The 26,169-nt window shown below is 36.5% G+C and overlaps 1 long non-coding RNA gene across 4 annotated transcripts in view; it reads right to left on the bottom strand.

The window, feature by feature from the left end:
- Window positions 1–26,169, bottom strand: part of LOC143666062 (uncharacterized) — a 139,347-nt gene that overhangs the window by 53,918 nt on the left and 59,260 nt on the right. For 3 of the 4 annotated variants that reach the window (XR_013167352.1, XR_013167351.1, XR_013167349.1), the window contains one exon: window positions 25,142–25,238. The exons of the other annotated variant lie outside the window; for it this stretch is intronic. This is a non-coding gene — a long non-coding RNA (uncharacterized LOC143666062). The remainder of the gene's footprint in view (window positions 1–25,141; window positions 25,239–26,169) is intronic. 4 annotated transcript variants of the gene reach the window in all.

Here is a 26,169-nt window from a genome sequence, read left to right as displayed (position 1 = left end):
GGGTTTTTTTGTTGTTGTTTTTTACTATCATTACTACTTTTATTTCTTTTCTCTATATTAACATTTTATATCTTTTTCTGTTGTGTTGCTATTTCTTCTAAACCGATGCAAATGTACTAAGAAACGATGATCATGCATCTATGTGATGATGTTAAGAATTACTGAGTGCATATGTAGAACGGTATGATTTCTAAATGTTGTGTTAATTTCTTTTTTTTATTTTTCTTTTTTTTTTCTTTCCATTAATAAAAAAATAAAAAATAAAAAAATAAAATAAAATAAAAATAAAAAAATAATAAAAAAAAAAGATCCCACCCAACAATAGGTCTTCCCTACAAGATTGGATTAGTAGTAACAGTACATGGCTTTGCTGGGGTATATAACAGTTTCAAACTAGCAGAACATTACCTGATATTGGTGTTTATTTGTCACATTTATATTTTTTATTAGATGTATAATCTACTAATTTACTTAAGCATTTCCTTATTTTTGGCATGTGTATTTCCTTGAAATGGTTAACTTTTAAGTTGATAACACTCAGATGAACATCTTTAAGTATTTTCTTGATACTTTCTAATCTAGTGATGTAATACCAGGAGTACTGCAGCAAAAAGGCAGAAACATCTGGTCTATGAGTCTTACTTTCTAAAAGTTTTGAGAAAATTTCTCATATGCCATTAATTTCCTCGAAAATTAGTTTTGTGGAATGTGGCTGGATGTTATCTACCTCTCCCTAACTTTTTCCAATATCCTGGAAATGTTTGAAACAAAGGACAAGCTCTCCTACCAAAAAATAATAGTAAGAAGTGGAAGTGAAAGACAAGGCTGGGTGGCATATGTGACATATAGATGTGTGGATTGTGCATAGACCCAGAGAAGTCAGAAGACATCAGTCTGGGAGACCCAGTCACAGAACCCTCATGTGATTCCTTGAGATTGTTGTTGTTTATGGGTCCTCGCCTCACAGTGGAACTTACTGAATGTGCTAAGAATGGATTTTAATCAGAGTGCATTTTCATTCTTCTCTTGGCACATGGGACTCTGAATCCCAGATTTGGGCTGAAAAACTATTACCAGAGAATTAGTCTCTCCCAGTTTCTGCCTGCCTGTCTCACAGTTGCTTGCCCTACCATGGTTGCTGACTTCTGCAAATAGGTCACACTGTCAACAAAGACAAAGTGGGAGGAAGGGTGTTATTTCTTTTCAATGGATGCTGTCATTCTTTCTCCACATTTTTCCGGTGTTTACTGGAAAGACATTTCCTGATTCCACTAGGCTCACTTTTCCCATTAAATATTACCAAAAGGCTTTTTTTGCTCACTCAGTTCTCTTACCCCACACTTTAAAAATTGGCTTTAATTTTTTTTTATTAGATAAGTTTTAGGGATACATAAAAATGAGGGGGAAAGTATAGAGTTGTTGTATACTCTCCCTCACCCACAGTTTTCCTTATTAATGCTTTGCATTAATGTGGAACTTTGTTAAAGTTATTGAAAGAACATTGTTATAAGTTGTGCTGGTTTGAATCAGTTATGTACCCCTGAAAAGACCGTGTAATTTATTTTAATTCATTCCTGTGGGTGGGAACTTTAGCTTAGGTTGTTTCTGTGGAGATGTGACCCGACCTATTCAAAGTGGGTCTTAATCACCTTCCTGGAGTCCTTTATGAAAGAGAGAGAAATTAGAAAATTAGAGAAGTAAAATGTCCCCCAGGAAAAGCCAGAAGAATCCATAGATGCTGATGGGGCCATTTTGAAACCAGAACCCAGGAGAGAAGCAGACATCATCGTGTGCCTTCCCATTGACAGAGGAACCCCAGATGCCAGCAGCCTTTCCTCCAAGAAGGTATTTTCTCTTGATGCCTTAATTTGGATATTTTCAGGGCCTTATAATTATAAATTTGTAACTAATAAAACCCCATTGAAAAATCCAACTCACTTCTGGTATGGTGCATTCTGGCAGCTTTAGTAAGCCAAAGCATAATTATACTATTAACTGCAGTCCACAATATACATTATGGTTCATTGTTTGTGTTGTACAATTCTATGGGTTTTTTTTTTAATTTTTATTCTGGTAATATACATATGATCTAAAATTTCTCCAGTTAACCACATACAAACATACAATTCAGTGGTGGTAATAATAATCATGATGCTGGGCTATCATCCATAACCAAAATTTTTCCATCAGCCCAACAGAAACTCTGTACCATTTAAACGTTTACTCTACATTCACTATCCCCACTTTGACCCCTCATAGCCTGTATTCTAGTTACTGACTAAGAATTCCCATATTCTAATTACTTCATGTAAATGATATCATACAATACTTGCCCATTTGTGTCTGGTTTATTTCACTCAACATGATATCTTCAAGGTTCATCCATTTTGTTGCATGCATCAGGACTTTATTTCTTCTATGGCTGAATTATATATCAATCACCTGTTGATGGACACTTGGGTTGGTTCCATATGGCAATTGTGAATGATGTCACTATGAACATCAGTGTGCAAATAATCTGTTTGAGTCATTCTTTCAGTTCATTGGGGTATATACCTATAAGTGGGACTCTCAAGTCATATGGTAATTAATTCCTTAACTTTCTGAGGAATTGCCAAAGCATTTTTCAGAGCTGTCAGGCCATATGTTCCAAAAAACAAGTGTTTTTATTTCTCCATACCCTCTGTAACACTTGCTATTTTATGTTTTTTTTTTTTTATTATAGCCATTCTTTTAGGTATGAAATGGCTTCTCATTGTGGCTTTGATTTGTATTTCCCTAATGGCTAATGATGTTGAGCATTATTGCGTGTGTTTAATGACCATTTGTATATCTTCTTTGGAGAAATATCTATTCAAGTCCTGTGTCCATTTTTTTATTGGATTTTTTGTCTTTTTTGTTGAGTTGTAGTATTTCTTTATATATTTTGGATGGACAAAAGTTTTTAAAATTTTTTATTAAAGCCCATTTATCTATTTTTGTTGTTTTGCTCATGCTTTTGGTGTAAAGTCTAAGAAACTATTGTCTAATATAAGATCCAATATTTTCCTCTAGGACTTTTATTGTTTTACTTCTTATGTTGGGTCTTTGATCCTTTTTGAGTTAATTTTTGTATATGGTGTGAGATGGGGATACACCTTTATTCTTTTGTGTGTGGCTATCCAGTGTTTTCAGCGCAGTTGTTGAAGAGACTATTATTTTCCTGTTGAGTAGATGTTGTCAAAAATCAGTTGGTCAAAGATGTAAGAGTTGCTGGAAGATGGCGGCTTAGTAAGACGCGCGGATCTTAGTTTCTTCTCCAGGACACCTACTAGGGGAGTAGAAACGATACAGAAAGCACCCAAAGCCACAACAGAGATAAAAAAGACAGCGTACCCCATCCTGGAATGGCTGGCTGGCTGAGAGAAGCAGCTCGGGTGAGATCGCCGAGGCGCGCGGGCCTTACCGGGCGGGGTGGCAAGCGGCCGGAGTTACTCCCTTCCCCCTTCCCGGGCCGGCTGGGAGAATTGGAGAGGTGGTCCCCTGAAACCAAGGCGACTGGCGCCCACACCACACGCAGCCCCCGGACCAACTGAGAGAATTGGATCGGAAACCCCCAGGCCGCGGAGAACGGTGACCCCGTGACTCCCGGGGAACGTGCACTCCCTCGGGCGGGCTGCTGCCGCTGGCGCCCTCCCGCCACGCTTGTTGCCCAGGGCCGACTAGGAAATTCGGACGGGCTCTTTCCCTGGCTGCGGCGACCAGCAACCCTCCCTGCGTTCGGACCCCGGGCCGGCTCAAGCCGTTTCGGCTAGCGAACCCCCAGGACGGCGAGAGTTTTCCAAAGTTTAAGGTCCCACAGCACCTTTTACTGGTGGGACCCGCAGACAAACGGGTGCCACGAGCGCCACCTACTCGGCAGGATAAGAAAAACAGAACCCAGAGATTTCACAGAAAAATATTACAACCTTGCTGGGTCCAACACCAAGAGAAATCTGAATAAATGCCCAGACGCCAGCAGCAGAAGATAACTGTCCACGATCAAAAGATTGAGAATATGGCTCAGTCAAAGGAACAAACCAATAGCTCAAATGAGACACAAGAGCTGAGACAACTAATGCTGAATATACGAACAGAAATGGAAAACCTCTTCAAAAATGAAATCGATAAATTGAGGGAGGACATGAAGAGGACATGGGCTGAACATAAAGAAGAAATAGAAAAACTGAAAAAACAAATCGCAGAACTTATGGAAGTGAAGGATAAAGTAGCAAACATAGAAAAAATAATGGATAGCTACAATGATAGATTTAAAGAGACAGAAGATAGAATTAGTGATTTGGAGGATGGAACATCTGAATTCCAAAAAGAAACAGAAACTATCGGGAAAAGAATGGAAAAATTTGAACAGGGGATCAGGGAACTCAAGGACAATATGAACCGCACAAATATACGTGTTGTGGGTGTCCCAGAAGGAGAAGAGAAGGGAAAAGGAGGAGAAAAACTAATGGAAGAAATTATCACTGAAAATTTCCCAACTCTTATGAAAGACCTAAAATTACAGATCCAAGAAGTGCAGCGCACCCCAAAGAGATTAGACCCAAATAGGCGTTCTCCAAGACACTTACTAGTTAGAATGTCAGAGGTCAAAGAGAAAGAGAAGATCTTGAAAGCAGCAAGAGAAAAACAATCCGTCACATACAAGGGAAACCCAATAAGACTTTGTGTAGATTTCTCAGCAGAAACCATGGAGGCTAGAAGACAGTGGGATGATATATTTAAATTACTAAAAGAGAAAAACTGCCAACCAAGACTCCTATATCCAGCAAAATTGTCCTTCAAAAATGAGGGAGAAATCAAAACATTCTCAGACAAAAAGTCACTGAGAGAATTTGTGACCAAGAGACCAGCTCTGCAAGAAATACTAAAGGGAGCACTAGAGTCAGAACCGAAAAGACAGAAGAGAGAGGTATGGAGAAGAGTTTAGAAAGAAGGAAAATCAGATATGATATATATAATACAAAAGGTAAAATGGCAGAGGAAAATATTATCCAAACAGTAATAACACTAAATGTTAATGGACTGAATTCCCCAATCAAAAGACATAGATTGGCAGAATGGATTAAAAAACAGGATCCTTCTATATGCTGTCTACAGGAAACACATCTTAGACCCAAAGATAAACATAGGTTGAAAGTGAAAGGTTGGGAAAAGATATTTCATGCAAATAACAACCAGAAAAGAGCAGGAGTGGCTATACTAATATCCAACAAATTAGACTTCAAATGTAAAACAGTTAAAAGAGACAAAGAAGGACACTATATACTAATAAAAGGAACAATTAAACAAGAAGACATAACAATCATAAATATTTACGCACCGAACCAGAATGCCCCAAAATACGTGAGGAATATACTGCAAACACTGAAAAGGGAAATAGACTCATATACCATAATAGTTGGAGACTTCAACTCACCACTCTCATCAAGGGACAGAACATCAAGACAGAGGATCAACAAAGAAATAGAGAATCTGAATATTACTATAAATGAACTAGACTTAATAGACATTTATAGGACATTACATCCCACAACAGCAGGATACACCTTTTTCTCAAGTGCTCATGGATCATTCTCAAAGATAGACCATATGCTGGGTCACAAAGCAAGTCTTAACAAATTTAAAAAGATTGAAATCTTACACAACACTTTCTCGGACCATAAAGGAATGATGTTGGAAATCAATAATAGGCAGAGTGCCAGAAAATTCACAAATACGTGGAGGCTCAACAACACACTCCTAAACAACGACTGGGTCAAAGAAGAAATTGCAAGAGAAATTAGCAAATACCTCGAGGCGAATGAAAATGAAAACACAACATATCAAAACTTATGGGACGCAGCAAAGGCAGTGCTAAGAGGGAAATTTATTGCTCTAAATGCCTATATCAGAAAAGAAGAAAAGGCAAAAATTCAGGAATTAACTATCCATTTGGAAGAACTGGAGAAAGAACAGCAAGCTAACCCCAAAGCAAGCAAAAGGAAAGAAATAACAAAGATTAGAGCAGAAATAAATGAAATTGAAAACATGAAAACAATAGAGAAAATCAATAAGGCCAGAAGTTGGTTCTATGAGAAAATCAATAAGATTGATGGGCCCTTAGCAAATTGACAAAAAAGAAGAAGAGAGAGGATGCAAATAAATAAGATCAGAAATGGAAGAGGAGACATAACTACTGACCTCACAGAAATAAAGGAGGTAATAACAGGATACTATGAACAACTTTACGCTAATAAATACAACAATTTAGAGGAAATGGACGGGTTCCTGGAAAGACATGAACAACCAACTTTGACTCAAGAAGACATAGATGACCTCAACAAACCAATCACAAGTAAAGAAATTGAATTAGTCATTCAAAAGCTTCCTAAAAAGAAAAGTCCAGGACCAGATGGCTTCACATGTGAATTCTACCAAACGTTCCAGAAAGAATTAGTACCAATTCTCTTCAAACTCTTCAAAAAAATCGAAGTGGAGGGAAAACTACCTAATTCATTCTATGAAGCCAACATCACCCTCATACCAAAACCAGGCAAAGATATTACAAAAAAAGAAAACTACAGACCAATCTCTCTAATGAATACAGATGCAAAAATCCTCAATAAAATTCTAGCAAATCGTATCCAACAACACATTAAAAGAATTATTCATCATGACCAAGTAGGATTCATCCCAGGTATGCAAGGATGGTTCAACATAAGAAAATCAATTAATGTAATACACCATATCAACAAATCAAAGCAGAAAAATCACATGATCATCTCAATTGATGCAGAGAAGGCATTTGACAAGATTCAACATCCTTTCCTGTTGAAAACACTTCAAAAGATAGGAATACAAGGGAACTTCCTTAAAATGATAGAGGGAATATATGAGAAACCCACAGCTAATATCATCCTCAATGGGGAAAAATTGAAAACTTTCCCCCTAAGATCAGGAACAAGACAAGGATGTCCACTATCACCACTATTATTCAACATTGTGTTGGAGGTTCTAGCCAGAGCAATTAGACAAGAAAAAGAAATACAAGGCATCAAAATTGGAAAGGAAGAAGTAAAACTATCACTGTTTGCAGACGATATGATACTATACGTTGAAAACCTGGAAAAATCCACAACAAAACTACTAGAGCTAATAAATGAGTACAGCAAAGTAGCAGGTTACAAGATCAACATTCAAAAATCTGTAGCATTTCTATACACTAGTAATGAACAAGCTGAGGGGGAAATCAAGAAACGAATCCCATTTACAATTGCAACTAAAAGAATAAAATACCTAGGAATAAATTTAACTAAAGAGACAAAAAACCTATATAAAGAAAACTACAAAAAACTGCTAAAAGAAATCACAGAAGACCTAAATAGATGGAAGGGCATACCGTGTTCATGGATTGGAAGACTAAATATAGTTAAGATGTCAATCCTACCTAAATTGATTTACAGATTCAATGCAATACCAATCAAAATTCCAACAACTTATTTTTCAGAAATAGAAAAACCAATAAGCAAATTTATCTGGAAGGGCAGGGTGCCCCGAATTGCTAAAAACATCTTGAGGAAAAAAACGAAGCTGGAGGTCTCGCGCTGCCTGACTTTAAGGCATATTATGAAGCCACAGTGGTCAAAACAGCATGGTATTGGCATAAAGATAGATATATCGACCAATGGAATCGAATAGAGTGCTCAGATATAGACCCTCTCATCTATGGACATTTGATCTTTGATAAGGCAGTCAAGCCAACTCACCTGGGACAGAGCAGTCTCTTCAATAAATGGTGCCTAGAGAACTGGATATCCATATGCAAAAGAATGAAAGAAGACCCATCTCTCACACCCTATACAAAAGTTAACTCAAAATGGATCAAAGATCTAAACATTAGGTCTAAGACCATAAAACAGTTAGAGGAAAATGTTGGGAGATATCTTATGGATCTTACAACTGGAGGCGGTTTTATGGACCTTAAACCTAAAGCAAGAGCACTGAAGAAGGAAATAAATAAATGGGAACTCCTCAAAATTAAACACTTTTGTGCATCAAAGAACTTCATCAAGAAAGTAGAAAGACAGCCTTCACAATGGGAGACAATATTTGGAAATGATATATCAGATAAAGGTCTAGTATCCAGAATTTATAAAGAGATTGTTCATCTCAACAACAAAAAGACAGCCAACCCAATTACAAAATGGGAAAAAGACTTGAACAGACACCTCTCAGAAGAGGAAATACGGATGGCCAAGAGGCACATGAAGAGATGCTCAATGTCCCTGGCCATTAGAGAAATGCAAATCAAAACCACAATGAGATATCATCTCACACCCACCAGAATGGCCATTATCAACAAAACAGAAAATGACAAGTGCTGGAGAGGATGCGGAGAAAGAGGCACACTTATCCACTGTTGGTGGGAATGTCAAAGGGTGCAACCACTGTGGAAGGCAGTTTGGCGGTTCCTCAAAAAGCTGAATATAGAATTGCCATACGACCCAGCAATACCATTGCTAGGTATCTACTCAAAGGACTTAAGGGCAAAGACACAAACGGACATTTGCACACCAATGTTTATAGCAGCATTATTTACAATTGCAAAGAGATGGAAACAGCCAAAATCTCCATCAACAGAAGAGTGGCTAAACAAACTGTGGTATATACATACGATGGAATATTATGCAGCTTTAAGACAAGATAAACTTATGAACCATGTAATAACATGGATGGACCTAGAGAATATTATGCTGAGTGAATCCAGCCAAAAACTAAAGGACAAATACTGTATGGTCCCACTGATGTGAACGGACATTCGAGAATAAACTTGAAATATGTCATTGGTAACAGAGTTCAGCAGGAGTTAGAAACAGGGTAAGACAATGGGTAATTGAAGCTGAAGGGATACAGACTGTGCAACAGGACTAGATACAAAAACTCAAAAATGGACAGCACAATAATACCTAATTGTAAAGTAATCATGTTAAAACACTGAATGAAGCTGCATCTGAGCTATAGGTTTTTGTTTTGTTTTGTTTTGTTTTGTTTTGATTTTACTATTATTACTTTTATTTTTTTCTCTATATTAACATGCTATATCTTTTTCGGTTATGTTGCTAGTTCCTCTAAACCAATGCAAATGTACTAAGAAATGATGATCATGCATCTATGTGATGATGTTAAGAATTAATGATTGCATGTGTAGAATGGTATGATCTCTAAATGTTGGGCTAATTTCTTTTTTTCCGTTAATTAAAAAAAAAAAAAAGAGAAGGGATAATTGGAGATGAAGGGATACAGACTGTACAACGGGACTGGATATAAAAACTCAGAAATGGACAGCACAATACTACCCAATTGTAATGCAATTATGTTAAAACACTGAATGAAGCTGCATGTGAGGTATAGGTTTTTTGTTTTTGTTTTTTTTTGTTTTTTTTTCTTTCTATTATTGTTTTAATTCTTATTCTGTTGTCTTTTTACTTCTTTTTCTAAATCGATGCAAATGTACTAAGAAATGATGAATATGCAACTATGTGATGTTATTAAGAATTACTGATTGTACATGTAGATTGGAATGATTTCTAATTGTTTTGTTAATTCTTTTTTTAATTAATAAAAAAAATAAATAAATAAAAATAAAAAAAAAAGATGTAAGAGTTTATTTCTGAATCCTTTTTATTTCATTCTATTGGTCTATAGGTCTTTCCTGGTACCAGTATTACATTGTTTTTTTTTTTGTTTTTTTTTTTACTGTATCTCTGTAATAAGTTTTAAAATGAGGAATCATGAGTCCTCCAACTTCATTCATCTTCTTTGAGATGCACATGCCTATTTGGGACCGTTTTTCTCTATATATAAATTTAATGGTTGACTTTTTCATTTCTGCAAAGAAGCTGTTGGAATTTATTCCCTAAATCACTTTGGGTAGAATTGACATCTTAACAATATTAAGTCTTCCAATCCATGAATACAAATGTCCTTCCCTTTATGCGCTCTTCAATTTCTTTCAGCAGTGTTTTGTAGTTTTACATGTACAAGTCTTTTACATTATTTTGTTAGATTTATTCCATATATTTGATTATTTTAGTTGCTATCATAAATGGCATGGTTTCCTGTTTCCTTGTCAGTTTGTTTGTTATTAGTTATAGAAATGTTACTGATTTATAAGTGCCAATATTGTACCCTACCCTTGCTGAATCTGTTTACTTAGCCCTAACAGCATTCTTGGGGGTTTTTCAGGATTTTCTCTATACAGGATCATGCCATCTGCAAATAGTGAATATTTCATTTCTTCTGTTTCAGTCTGTGTGCCTTTTACTTCTTTTTCTTGCCTGATTGCTCTGGCTAGAATTCCCAGTGCAGTGTTGAATAGGAGTGGTGACAGTGGGCATCCTTGTCTTGTTCCTGATCTTGGGTTGAAAGCTTTGACTCTTTTACCATTGAGTATGATGCTAGCTGTGTGTTTTTATATGTGCCCTATATCGTGTTGAGGAAATTTCCTTCTATTTCTAGTTTTCTAAGTGCTTTTAGCCAAAAGGGTGCCAGATTTCGTCAAATGTCTTTCCTGAATCAATTGAGGTGATCACATGATTTTCTCCTTTTTAAAATTAATGTGGAGAATTAAATTAGCTGATTTTTTCTGTTGAACCATCCTTGCATACTTGGAATAAATCCTACTTGATCGTGATGTATAATTATTTTAATGTTTTGTTGGACTTGGTTTGCTAGTATTTTGTTGATGGTTTTGTATCTATGTTCATAAGGGATATTGGCTTATAATTTTCTTTTCTTGTGGAAACTTTAACTGATGTTAGGACTCTTCCTCATAGAATGAGTGAGAAAGTATTCATGCCTCTTCAATATTTCAGAAATATTTGAACAGGATTGATGTTCATTTTTTTCTGGAATGGTCAGTAAAATTCAGCAATGAAGTCATTTTGTTTTGGTCTTTGCTTCGGAGATTTTGATTACTGATTCAATCTCTTGTTATTGGTCCATTGAGATCTATTCCTTCTTGAGTCAGTGTGAGTATTTCGTGTATTTCTAGGAATTTGCCATTTCATCATGGTTATCTAATTTCTTAGTGCACAATTATTCCTGGAATCTTCTCATGGTCTTTTTATTTCTATCAGGTTAGTAATAATGCCCACCTTTTCATTTCTGATTTTAGTTATTTGCATCCTCTCTTTATGTTTCTTTGTCAGTTTAGCTAAAGATTTGTCAATTTTGTTGATCTTTTCAAAGAACCAACTTTTGGTTTTGTTGATTCTCCCTTTTATATTTTTTAGGTTCTATTTCTTTTATCTTCATTTAACCTTGTTATTTCCTTTCTTCTGATAACATTTAGTTTAATTTGCTCTTTCCCTTTCTAGTCTCTCCACTTGTAAGTTTAAGTCTTTGATTTGAGATCTTTCTTTTTCAAAGTAGGCATTTGGAGCTATAATTTCCAGCATTACATGTGCTATACCCCATAAGTTCCAGGATGCTGTGTTTTTATTTTCATTCACCTCAAGATTTCCTAGTGGTTTCTTCCTTGAACCATTGGTTGCTTAAGAGTATTGTTGTTTAATGTCCACATATTTGAGAAATTATAATATCTATGTTAATGCCTTTTGACTGGAGAATGTAATCAATTTACATTTAAAGTAACTACTCATGGGTGGGCAATGCTGGCTCAGTGGCAGAATTCTCGCTTGCCATGCTGGAGACCCAGGTTCGATTCCCAGAGCTTGCCCATGCAAAAAAAAAAAAAGGTAAATTAACTACTGATAATGTAGTTCTCATATCATACCTTCTGCCATTTGGCAATCTGGGTCTTTGTAAGTCTTATGAGCTTTGTACTGTTTTTACCTCTTAATTCTTCCATTAATGCCTAGTTTCCTATTTATTTGATTTATTGTAGTTTATCATTTTGAGTCACTTCTCATTTCCTTCGGTATATATTTTTCAGATATTTTCTTCGTGATTACCATGGAGCTTAAACTTAACATCCTAAATCTATAATATTCACAACTTGACTTCAATAGTATAAACACTGTCCCTAAATCCCATCTTCCCCTCTTCTTTTTGTTGTATTTGTTAAAAATTATTTTTATACATTGAATATCCAAAGCCATAGATTTATCATAACTTTTTTATGCATTTGCATTTGATAACCTTTACTGAGATTGCTTAATTCTTTATTTCTAGTGTCCTTTCTTTCAATCTTACGAACTCCCTTTAGCATTGCTTGCGGGGCAGGTCTAGTGATGAGAAACTTCCTCAGCTGTTGTTTGTCTTAGAATGTCTTAATCTCTCCCTCATCATTGAAAGACAGTCTCACCAGATATAAAATTCTTGGTTGGCAACTATGTTTTTTTTCAGCACTCTAAATATTTTGCCTTATTACCCTCTTGCCTCTTTGGGTTCTGACGAGAAATTAGCACCTACCCTTATTATGACTCCCTTGTAATAATATGATGCTTTTCTCTTGTCCTTGGCATTTCATAGTGTATCTACTACGTGTATCTGGTCATGGTTCTTTTGAAGTATATTCTGTTTGGGGTTCACTGGGATTCTTGAATGTGCATATTCATGTCCCTTGTTAAATTGGGGAAGTTTCTGCCATCATTTCTTTGACTATTCCTTCTGTCCCTTTCTCTCTTCTTTCCTTACTGGGACTCCCATAATTTGTATATTGGTACACTTTGATGGTACCCCACATATCTCCTAGGCTTACTCACTTTTTTCTTTCTGCTCTACAGCTTGAATCATTTCAATTGTCTTATCTTTCTTCTGCCATCTCTTATATGCTGCTGAAGCCCTTGAGGGAATTTTTTATTTTAGTCTCTGTAGTCTTCAACTCCAGTATTTCTTCTTGTTTCCTTTTTTTCTTTTTTCTTTTTTTGTTTCCTTTTTAAAATTTATCTCTTTTTTGAAATTCTCATATTGTTCATTCATCTTTTCCTGGCATACTTTAATTCTTTCTTCATCTTTTCTTTTATCTCTTTGAGCATAATAAAGATTATTATTTTTTAAATATTGTTTGGTATGTCCAAAGTTTAGTCATCTCCATTGATGTTCTCTGAATTTTCGTCTTGTTCCTTTGGATGGGCCATTATTTCCTGTTCTTTTGTTTGACTTGCAATCTTTTGTTGCACAGTGCATATTTTAATATTTTAAAGTATTAACTCTTAGATTTAACCCCTGAACTGTCTGTCCCATAATTTTGTGTCCAGTTAGTGGTATGAGAGAGATTTCCTTGAGTACCAGGAACTAAACAAACAAACAAATCAAGATAAAATGCATCTTCACAATCTTTGCAAACTGACTCTACACTGACTGATGCCCTTCTTCAGAGTTTTACCCTCCTGTCAAGAATATAAATCTGAGGCAAAAGTGTGGTGTCCTTCATCTTTTCTGCACCTATGTGTTATCCTTGCCTGAGCTCATGGCCTTAGGAATTCCACCATTATAGGAAGACAAATGCCTCCCTTTAGTATCTATATAATAGATAGTCCCCCCTTTATGGGTGCTATGATGTACATGTTAAAGTGGGTAATCCTTTGCTTCAGGTTGCTTTATTTTAATAATATCTTACAGTGCTTTAGCTGTTTGCAAAATGCTTCTACTGGCAGGGTAATTTGTGGGAGGGTGAGCCCCAGACTAGTTTCCTGGTTCAGTCTTTCAGGCTGCCACCTGATAGATAGTCACCAGCATATAGGCACTCCATGTGCACATGGGGCTTTACTCTCCTCCCTGCAGAGCAAAGGCAGGGACCCACAATGGAAGCACAGGTTGAGTCCATAATGCTCCGTTGAGAGGATGGGGAGGGCTCTGTGAAGGTGCCACAAGTTTCTCCCACCACTTTTTTAAAGTTTATTTTCTTTTTTTTTTTAATTTTTTTTTTAATTTTTTTATTAACGGAAAGAAAAAAAAAAGAAATTAACACAACATTTAGAAATCATACCATTCTACATATGCACTCAGTAATTCTTAACATCATCTCATAGATGCATGATCATTGTTTCTTAGAACATTTGCATCGGTTTAGAGGAACTAGCAACACAACAGAAAAAGATATAAAATGTTAATATAAAGAAAAGAAATAAAAGTAGTAGTAATAGTAAAAAACAACAACAACAAACAAACCAACAAGCAAACAAAAACAAAAAAATCCCTATAGCTCAGATGCAGCTTCATTCAGTATTTTAACATGATTACTTTACAATTAGGTATTATTGTGCTGTCCATTTTTGAGTTTTTGTATCTAGTCCTGTTGCACAGTCTGTATCCCTTCAGCTTCAATTACCCATTGTCTTACCCTGTTTCTAACTCCTGCTGAACTCTGTTACCAATGACATATTTCAAGTTTATTCTCGAATGTCCGTTCACATCAGTGGGACCATACAGTATTTGTCCTTTAGTTTTTGGCTGGATTCACTCAGCATAATATTCTCTAGGTCCATCCATGTTATTACATGGTTCATAAGTTTATCTTGTCTTAAAGCTGCATAATATTCCATCGTATGTATATACCACAGTTTGTTTAGCCACTCTTCTGTTGATGGAGATTTTGGCTGTTTCCATCTCTTTGCAATTGTAAATAACGCTGCTATAAACATTGGTGTGCAAATGTCCGTTTGTGTCTTTGCCCTTAAGTCCTTTGAGTAGATACCTAGCAATGGTATTGCTGGGTCGTATGGCAATTCTATATTCAGCTTTTTGAGGAACCGCCAAACTGCCTTCCACAGTGGTTGCACCCTTTGACATTCCCACCAACAGTGGATAAGTGTGCCTCTTTCTCCGCATCCTCTCCAGCACTTGTCATTTTCTGTTTTGTTGATAATGGCCATTCTGGTGGGTGTGAGATGATATCTCATTGTGGTTTTGATTTGCATTTCTCTAATGGCCAGGGACATTGAGCATCTCTTCATGTGCCTCTTGGCCATCCGTATTTCTTCTTCTGGTAGGTGTCTGTTTAAGTCTTTTTCCCATTTTGTAATTGGGTTGGCTGTCTTTTTGTTGTTGAGTTGAATAATCTCTTTATAAATTCTGGATACTAGACCTTTATCTGATATGTCGTTTCCAAATATTGTCTCCCATTGTGTAGGCTGTCTTTCTACTTTCTTGATAAAGTTCTCTGATGCACAAAAGTGTTTAATTTTGAGGAGCTCCCATTTATTTATTTCCTTCTTCAGTGTTCTTGCTTTAGGTTTAAGGTCCATAAAACCACCTCCAGTTGTAAGATCCATAAGATATCTCCCAACATTTTCCTCTAACTGTTTTATGGTCATAGACCTAATGTTTAGATCTTTGATCCATTTTGAGTTAACTTTTGTATAGGGTGTGAGAGATGGGTCTTCTTTCATTCTTTTGCATATGGATATCCAGTTCTCTAGGCACCATTTATTGAAGAGACTGTTCTGTCCCAGGTGAGTTGGCTTGACTGCCTTATCAAAGATCAAATGTCCATAGATGAGAGGGTCTATATCTGAGCACTCTATTCGATTCCATTGGTCGCTATATCTATCTTTATGCCAATACCATGCTGTTTTGACCACTGTGGCTTCATAATATGCCTTAAAGTCAGGCAGCGCGAGACCTCCAGCTTCGTTTTTTTTCCTCAAGATGTTTTTAGCAATTCAGGGTACCCTGCCCTTCCAGATAAATTTGCTTATTGGTTTTTCTATTTCTGAAAAATAAGTTGTTGGGATTTTGATTGGTATTGCATTGAATCTGTAAATCAATTTAGGTAGGATTGACATCTTAACTATATTTAGTCTTCCAATCCATGAACACGGTATGCCCTTCCATCTATTTAGGTCTTCTGTGATTTCTTTTAACAGTTTTTTGTAGTTTTCTTTATATAGGTTTTTTGTCTCTTTGGTTAAATTTATTCCTAGGTATTTTATTCTTTTAGTTGCGATTGTAAATGGGATTCGTTTCTTGATTTCCGCCTCAGCTTGTTCATTACTAGTGTATAGAAAAGCTACAGATTTTTGAATGTTGATCTTGTAGCCTGCTACTTTGCTGTACTCATTTATTAGCTCTAGTAATTTTGTTGTGGATTTTTCTGGGTTTTCTACATATAGTATCATATCGTCTGCAAACAGTGATAGTTTTACTTCTTCCTTTCCAATTTTGATGCCTTGTATTTCTTTTTCTTGCCTAATTGCTCTGGCTAGAACTTCCAACACAACGTTGAATAATAGAGGTGATAGTGGACATCCTTGTCTTGTTCCTGATCTTAGGGGGAAAGTTTTCAATTTTTCCCCATTGAGGATGATATTAGCTGTGGGTTTTTCATATATTCCCTCTATCATTTTAAGGAAGTTCCCTTGTATTCCTATCTTTTGAAGTGTTTTCAACAGGAAAGGATGTTGAATCTTGTCAAATGCCTTCTCTGCATCAATTGAGATGATCATGTGATTTTCCTGCTTTGATTTGTTGATATGGTGTATTACATTAATTGATTTTCTTATGTTGAACCATCCTTGCATACCTGGGATGAATCCTACTTGGTCATGATGTATAATTCTTTTAATGTGTTGTTGGATACGATTTGCTAGAATTTTATTGAGGATTTTTGCATCTGTATTCATTAGAGAGATTGGTCTGTAGTTTTCTTTTGTTGAAATATCTTTGCCTGGTTTTGGTATGAGGGTGATGTTGGCTTCATAGAATGAATTAGGTAGTTTTCCCTCCACTTCGATTATGTTGAAGAGTTTGAGGAGAGTAGGTACTAATTCTTTCTGGAATGTTTGATAGAATTCACATGTGAAGCCGTCTGGTCCTGGACTTTTCTTTTTAGGGAGCTTTTGAATAACTAATTCAATCTCTTTACTTGTGATTGGTTTGTTGAGGTCGTCTATTTCTTCTTGAGTCAAAGTTGGTTGTTCATGCCTTTCTAGGAACCTGTCCATTTCTTCTAAATTGTTGTATTTATTAGCGTAAAGTTGTTCATAGTATCCTGTTATTACCTCCTTTATTTCTGTGAGGTCAGTAGTTATGTCTCCTCTTTCATTTCTAATCTTATTTATTTGCATCCTCTCTCTTCTTCTTTTTGTCAATCTTGCTAAGGGCCCATCAATCTTGTTGATTTTCTCATAGAACCAACTTCTGGTCTTATTGATTTTCTCTATTGTTTTCATGTTTTCAATTTCATTTATTTCTGCTCTAATCTTTGTTATTTCTTTCCTTTTGCTTGCTTTGGGATTAGTTTGCTGTTCTTTCTCCATTTCTTCCAAGTGGACAGTTAATTCCTGCATTTTTGCCTTTTCTTCTTTTCTGATAAAGGCATTTAGGGCAATAAATTTCCCTCTTAGCACTGCCTTTGCTGCGTCCCATAAGTTTTGATATGTTGTGTCTTCATTTTCATTTGCCTCTAGGTATTTACTAATTTCTCTTGCAATTTCTTCTTTGACCCACTTGTTGTTTAAGAGTGTGTTGTTGAGCCTCCATGTATTTATGAATTTTCTGGCCCTCCGCCTATTATTGATTTCCAACTTCATTCCTTTATGATCCGAGAAAGTGTTGTGTATGATTTCAATATTTTTAAATTTGTTAAGACTTGCTTTGTGACCCAGCATATGGTCTATCTTTGAGAATGATCCATGAGCACTTGAAAAAAAGGTGTATCCTGCTGTTGTGGGATGTAATGTCCTATAAATGTCTGTTAAGTCAAGTTCATTTATAGTAATATTCAGGTTCTCTATTTCTTTATTGATCCTCTGTGTAGATGTTCTGTCCATTGATGAGAGTGGTGAATTGAAGTCTCCAACTATTATGGTATATGTGTCTATTTCCCTCTTCAGTGTTTGCAGTGTATTCCTCACGTATTTTGGGGCATTCTGGTTCGGTGCGTAAATATTTATGATTGTTATGTCTTCTTGCTTAATTGTTCCTTTTAATAGTATATAGTGTCCTTCTTTGTCTCTTTTAACTGTTTTACATTTGAAGTCTAATTTGTTGGATATTAGTATAGCCACTCCTGCTCTTTTCTAGTTGTTGTTTGCATGAAATATCTTTTCCCAACCTTTCACTTTCAACCTATATTTATCTTTGGGTCTAAGATGTGTTTCCTGTAGACAGCATATAGAAGGATCCTGTTTTTTAATCCATTCTGCCAGTCTATGTCTTTTAATTGGGGAATTCAGTCCATTGACATTTAGAGTTACTACTGTTTGGATAATATTTTCCTCTACCATTTTGCTTTTTGTATTATATATATCATATCTGACTTTCCTTCTTTCTACACTTTTCTCCATGTCTCTCTCTTCTGTCTTTTTGTATCTGACTCTAGTGCTTCCTTTAGTATTTCTTGCAGAGCTGGTCTCTTGGTCACAAATTCTCTTAGTGACTTTTTGTCTGAGAATGTTTTAATTTCTCCCTCACTTTTGAAGGACAATTTTGCTGGATATAGGAGTCTTGGTTGGCAGTTTTTCTCTTTTAGTAACTTAAATATATCATCCCACTGTCTTCTAGCTTCCATGGTTTCTGCTGAGAAATCTACACATAGTCTTATTGGGTTTCCCTTGTATGTGACGGATTGTTTTTCTCTCGCTGCCTTCAAGATCCTCTCTTTCTCTTTGACCTCTGACATTCTAACTAGTAAGTGTCTTGGGGAACGCCTATTTGTGTCTAATCTCTTTGGGGTGCGCTGCACTTCTTGGATCTGTAATTTTAGGTCTTTCATAAGAGTTGGGAAATTTTCAGTGATAATTTCTTCCATTAGTTTTTCTCCTCCTTTTCCCTTCTCTTCTCCTTCTGGGATACCCACTACACGTATATTTGTACGGTTCACATTGTCCTTGAGTTCCCTGATACCTTGTTCAAATTTTTCCATTCTTTTCCGGATAGTTTCTGTTTCTTTTTGGAATTCAGATGTTTCATCCTCCAAATCACTAATTCTATCTTCTGTTTCTTTAAATCTGTCATTGTAGGTATCCATTGTTTTTTCCATCTTTTCTACTTTATCTTTCACTTCCATAAGTTCTGTGATTTGTTTTTTCAGTTTTTCTATTTCTTCTTTATGTTCAACCCATGTCTTCTTCATGTCCTCCCTCAATTTATCGATTTCGTTTTTGAAGAGGTTTTCCATTTCTGTTCGTATATTCAGCATTAGTTGTTTCAGCTCCTGTATCTCATTTGAACTATTGGTTTCTTCGTTTGACTGGGCCATATGTTCAATTTTCTGAGCGTGATCCGTTATCTTCTGCTGGCATCTGGGCATTTAGTCAGATTTCCCCGGGTGTTCAACCCCACAGGTTGAAAGATTTTTCTGTGCAATCTCTGGGTTCTGTTCTTCCTATCCTGCCCAGTAGGTGGCGCTCGTGGCACACGCCTGTCTGTGGGTTCCACCAGCAAAAGTTGCTGTGGGTCCCTCAACTCTGGAAAACTCTCGCCGTAGGGGAGGTTCGGCAACCGAAGCGTCTTGGAAGAATGCCAGCCGGCCCGGGGTTCCAAACGCGGGGAGGGTCGCCGGCCGTCGCAGCACAGGAGAGCGTCCGGCCAAATTAGCCAGTCGGCCCGGGGCACCAAGCGTGGCGGGAGGGCGCCAGCTGTCACAGCCCGGGAGAGTGCACTGTTCCCAGCCGACGGGGGAGTCACGTGTTTGGAAGGGATCCCCCGGTCACTGTTCTCCGCAGTCTGGGGATTTCCGACCCAACTATCTCAGTTGTTCCGGGGGGGCCTCGTGTGGTGGGGGCACAAGCCGCCGCGGCCTAAGGGGACCGCCTGTCCAATTCTACCAGCTGGCCCAGGAAGGTGGAAGGGAGGGACTCCGGTCGCTTGCCGTCCCACCCAGGAAAGCCCGTGCCCCTTGGTGATCTCACCGGAGCTGGTTCTCCCAGATAGTCAGCCGTTCCAGGATGGGGTACGCTGTCCCTTTGATCTCCCTCGTGGCTCCGGGAGCTGCTCTGTATTATCTCCACTCCCCCAGTAGCTGTTCTGGAGGAGGAAAGTTGAGGGCGGCAAGGCTGTTGAGGCTGGTGGCGGAGGAGCATGGTGAAGGCGGGGAAAGAGGGCACCGTGGTGGTTGGAGTGCAGCCAGAGCAGGAGGGGGAGGAGAGGGGAGAAGGAGGGCGGGCGGCTCGGCTGCTGCGGGGCGTGGGCGCCGCACGGCGGGCCGGCGGAGAAAGAGAGGGGAGAAGGAGGGCGGGCGGCTCGGCTGCTGCGGGGCGTGGGCGCCGCGCGGCGGGCCGGCGGAGAAAGAGAGGGGAGAAGGAGGGCGGGCGGCTTGGCTGCTGCGGGGCGTGGGCGCCGCGCGGCGGGCCGGCGGAGAAAGAGGGGAGAAGGAGGGCCAAGTTTATTTTCTTAATTCAATACTTGCTTAGTTATTGTAACCCTTTAACTGTTTTTCTGGAATTTTGAGGGAGATGGCTCTGCCAGTTCTTGCTAGTTTTTCAAAGATTCTAATGAAGAACGGAAACTGGATGGTCTTATACCACCATCTTTGTTGACCATAAGTCCCCTAACCTATACTACTTAAATAGTGCATTATGAATTGGTGTAATGTTAAATAACCACGTGCTAAATTAGTTTTCCAAGAGACACTTTCCAATTTATAGTATCACCAGAAGTTAGTACAATTTTGTCACATAGAACCCTTAGTATGATTTACTTTTCTGAATTTTTTCCTCATTTTGCTTTGGCAAGAACAAATATTCTGAAGGATCCAAGATGGTCTCAGCACTCTTTCTGAAAATCATATACAGCAGCAATAATTAAACAAGAATTACTGAATGTCAATTACATGCCAGGAATTTCATATGCACTATTTCATTTGTCCTTAATGACTCCAAACAATAGGTTTCCCCATTTGACTTGTAAGTTATTCAGAAGAGTAACTTGTCCATATCTATAGCCTCTGTATGGGCATGATTCAAACCTATGCCTCTCTGAACCCAGCTTTCTCAAATTTATCTATGGCAATCTAGCTCAAAGCTTTCAGGACTATAATCCAGTGCATTTTTTTCATACATCATTCCTTTTCAGAATTGCTAATACCTACTCATTATCACATTGATCAAATAAAATTCCAATGGTATAAATAGTGAATTAAACTCTAGTTAATTAAATTTAGGTGCATTTTTTCCCCAACCACAAATCTAACCTTGTTCTTTCAAAAGCAGCCAACAAATTAAGTTACTCTTGGTACTTTTCCAGAAGTATGATGTATTCTTCATTTCACTTAGGTTTTTTTCCCAATAAAGAAAAATTTAATCTATTTGTTTAGCTTATTTGAATTTTGTAAAATCTGTTAGTTAGGTGTGCAAGGGTAGTTCAGTGGTAGAATTCTCGCCTGCCATGCAGGAAAGCCAAGTTCAATTCCTGGTCCATGTACTTCCCAAAAAACAAACCAACAAGCAAAAACAAACAAACAAAAATTCAGCAAATGGTTCTGCAATAATGGGATACTTACATGGAAAAATAATGAAATGTGGCTTTGCCATATAGCATACAAAAAAAATCTATTAGTTAAAGCTTTAAACCATACTCCAAACTTTTGGGGGTCACAAACTTTATTGGGCTAAAATATGATATTTTGGGGTCAAAATGGGAGAGAGAAAATAATTTGTATGGTATTTAAAGTCTTTATAATATGCAATTCTGATTTTTTCTGGATATAAATCACTTACAAAATGGCGTTCCAGTATTATCAGCTTAAATAAACCAGATTCTCTCATACACCGCATGGTAAAAATCTTTCAATGTCTTCACCTTTCTTGGCACATCTAGCTCCATAAAATTGGCTTGCTTAACTTCAAGGCTGAGGAGACTTTGGTGACTGAAGTTTTAACTAGCAAAATATTAGAACAGACAGATTAACTAACATTCCTTATGAGGATAAAACTGGAATAGACACATGAGCCATCAAACTTATATAGCAGCTTCTAAAATACATACCAACTCAAACACATGTGCCGAGAAATGTTAACCTTTATTCAGTACACATATATAAAAAACCCCTATGAAAATGTTTACAAATAATTTTAATGAATTCAACTAGATTAATAATAGTTGTGTTAAAATGGATACTTGTGTTAAAAGTGTCTATATGGTTAAAATAATGTAGCCTACCAATTTGAAAATTCACATTTTTTTAAATTCACAGATTTTACTGAGCAGCAGAGGTTGAGGCCAAAGGTGTTCTGGTGCTTTCCTCCCTTACATTTCCAGTCAACTTTTATTCCCTCTACAAAAATTTTAAATTGCTATGATTAAATCAACTCTTTCCCTTGCTGGTTACAAATTTTGCATTGAAAGCAATTAAGAGGAGCACACAAGGAGCACCAATTCCATTCCTTGATTATGTTTGATTTGCTATAATAACACTAAAATTAGAAAGATTTTATAGAAAGACAGAGAGTAAGAGAATTAGGAGTGTATGAGAGAAAGAGAGGTTGATTCATGCTGCCCAGAGTTATTTCCCTGAGGAATATACATTGCTTTCCATTAAGTGATCAAGTGTTAGAAGAAGGGGACAGAGGCTGCATGACACCAGAGATTTCATTGAAACAGCAAAGCAAGGCCTAAAGTAAAATACCAATTAACATCACCCCAATGTACAGTTCCCATCCACTGCCCAGAACATCCAGTTGCTGAACTTAAATCCCTTTAATGGAAGCCTGACTTTTGATGCCATTGTTTAGAAAATTATTGCTATTGTCCACAGACAACTCCCTTGGATTTGCCTTTACTCTGTTTAATGGTTTAAAATTCAATGATTTTATAATCTAAAAAAATACATGACATCATTGAACTCCTATTATTTAAAACATCTTTCAGGGGGAAAAAACTACTCTTTTATTTTCCTTTCATATCGAAGAAAATTCAGGACAATTCATTACCTTTAGTTATAAAAACTTTATCCACAGTGAGGATTTAAAAAAAAATTAAACCCTATAGTGCGTACTAAATATACTCTCGATGTTTGCTGTACACCAGGATTGATTCTGTTAGAACACCCATTACTACTTGCAAGTAATTCCACTTAAATCTCCACACTACACAGTCATCCTGTTTGCTATGAGGAATGCAAAAAGAAAACATTCCTCATAGCGTTTTCAAGTGTTGTGCTCTGTAGAGAGAATGAAAAGAAAGCCAACTTAAAATGTATTTATTTATTTAAATTGTGGTAGATGGAAATACTAGTGGCTAATGAGAGGGAGGGCTAAGGGGTATGGTATGTATGAGTGTTTTCTTTTTATTTCTTTTTCTGGAGTGGTGCAAACGTTCTAAAAAATGATCATGGTAGTGATTACACAACTATGTGTTGATATTGTGAGCCATTGATTGTACATGTATGGAATGTTTGTATGTTAAGAATGCTTGTGTTTGTATGTTGTTTTGTCAATGAAAATATTTTTTTAAATGTATTTATTTAAGATGTCCAGCATTTTACTTGATTAGTTCATACTCTTGTAGCTAAATTAGATGGTGAACATATAAACAATTACTCATTAGTTTGTAAATGTTTAGCAAGAAAATAATTTTGTTTGAATAGATTTCTGTCCAAGGTAAAATAGGCACAAGTCAGTTAAGAGTGTATGTTTTAAACGGAATCATTCCTAATTCCTCATAAGAAAAGATCTACACATGTTTTATTACAGGTGCTTTCTTTTTACTCTTAACCAGTATTTCATCAATCATTTGTCTAATTAAATACATTCTGTGATTAAAAGTAAGTGGTAAAAATTGGGTCTATGACTTTTTGACTAGATTTAAAAGAACAGATAGGAGGAGAAAAGGTGGCAAAAGGGAAGACAGGAATGAAAGAAAAGTAAAGGAAGGAAGAGGGGCAGGCAATGGTGGCTCAGAGGCAGAGTTCTCACCTGCCACGCTGGAGCCCTGGGTTTGATTCCCAGTGCCGGCTCATGCAAAATATAAGTGAATATTTCTAAGTAATATTTCAAAATTGTATACATTATGCTAAGAATTCATAGCCTAGATTTCCTCATTTTTACACTGATACTAATACTATAAAGGAAAATTATCACTCTCCCCATTTTGCAAATGAAGATGAGGCATTGAGAGGTTAAGTAGCTTGTCCAGAACCATAGAACCAAAACTTGGAAAAGCTGAGGTTGGAACCAGATCTGTGTATGGCCCATACCCACATTCTTTCTCGTTCACTGTGTGGGTTTTAATGTTACTTAATAAATAGCACAAGTGAATTTTTTTCTTAGGTCAAGTTATATGAATTGTTAAATAGGAATTTGTAAGAATTAAACAATCTCTAGATCTTATTATGAATTACAATTAATAATTGTGTGACATTTATCCCCCATCTCTGCTTTTTTATTGTAAATGACAAAAGTAAATGCTGCTTGGATTTCTAAACAATGTGTGACTTAAAATATGCCAAGTTCTTCAGAGCAAAGTTCAATCACAACTGAGTGGGAACCAAAGGGAAAGTTGAAATCACAGTTTGCCACGTAAAAGAATAGTAGATAGAAGTCTGCAAAGATGATATCTTTCCTTTGCTTTTGAAAAATATCCTATATATGCTGAAAATCATTTCAAAATCTATTTTTTGTTGTACAACAATAGGAATGGAGAAGAAATAGAAAAACCAAGAAAACTGAGGCGTCTATCCTAAATACTATTGAAAAACACAATGCTTTACCACTATAAATTATTAAAAGAATGAAATAAATGCATAAATAAAGCAAAGCTTCTGAATCCCTGCACAGAGCAATTTTTAATTAGATTAGGAAGGATCTTGAAACATAGAGATCATGTGACTCACAAATGGCCAATCAAAATATTTCATCCGCGCCTCAACCACAATGATTGGATGAATACATGACCTCATCAAGGCCGGTCAAGTGTGCTTGAAGAGATTTGGTGTAAACTTGCTGGAAGACAGCCTTCCTTTTGATGAATATTCTCTTCTGGGGTTTTCCTTTCCTAGAGAAGGAAAGCTCTGAAGAGATCTTTTGAAACCCTGAATTTACCTGAACCTGAAGCTAAATCCTTCCTGGCACTACTTTGACTACATATCCCAGTGGATTCCCCATATTTTGCTTAAGATAATTTGAGTTGAAGTTCTGCTACATGCAACCGATGGCTTCCTAACTAATTAAAGTATAATGTTATTTTCCATGTCATTGCAAGCAGTGTCTCTTCTTACTTTTAGGTGGCTATCAGAGCATGTGAGCGGGACTAGATGACGCGGTCAGGGTCCTTGAGGATATCCCAGCGTTCTTTACAACAATACATCTCAGATCCTTAAAAGAAAGTCAATGTTCAGTTTAATTCAATTACACTACAAATGTAACTGTATTTTTCTAGATAGTTAAGTTCACGCCAATTATTTCTACATCACAAGGGTTTAGAATTTAAAGAGGACTTTAAAGTGCTGCTTCTCCTGCCCTCATTTTAGAAATAAAGAATCTAAAGTATGGCAATATTAAATGAATTGTTCAGAATCATACAGCTAGTTAATGACAAATGTTAGAATGAAACCAAAGTCTGCACTCATATTTTAAGAAAAATTATAGAAATTATACCTATAATACTTCTGAGATGTAGTGACTAGAGATCTTAATAGAATATTATCATTTTAAAATAGGAAATTAGCTTAATAAAGCACATAAGTCATTCTGGTTATTTAGCTGCTGGATTATCTATTAATTCTTCTGGAATAAAGATGTACCAAATGTCTAATTTCCATTAAACATACACAATGGTAAAGGACCTGAAATGGTATCTTTGTAATCTTTTTGAGATTTCTTTATAAATAAATATCAGATAGAAAAGGGAAAAATGATATTCTAATGGAATCATATTAGATTTGAAACTGAATTATAATCCAAGTGAAAAACGCTGATTAAAAAATGGCTTTCAAAAAAAAATGGCTTTCATTAGGATAAGGATAACTCATCATTCTTCCTCGGATTGATAAGCCATATACAATAATAATTGAATTTTAGGAATCAGACAGTACTCTTATAGAATTCTAACAATCAGTCTTTTTCATTAAGTTATTAGATGACCACCAGTGGTTGGTCGGCAGATTTTTATCTCTATATCCTTAGTCCATAATTTTTAACTAAGTACCCCTATTACTACTCCAATAGACATAAATACTATAAAATATTCCATATGCATTTGTGGAATTTTAAACCAGCTTTCTAATCTTCAGGAAAGAAATCTTAT

Source organism: Tamandua tetradactyla, chromosome 22, assembly GCF_023851605.1.
Source record: "Tamandua tetradactyla isolate mTamTet1 chromosome 22, mTamTet1.pri, whole genome shotgun sequence".
NCBI classification, from domain to species: domain Eukaryota; kingdom Metazoa; phylum Chordata; class Mammalia; order Pilosa; family Myrmecophagidae; genus Tamandua; species Tamandua tetradactyla.
This window is presented reverse-complemented; position numbering and strand designations above follow the sequence as displayed.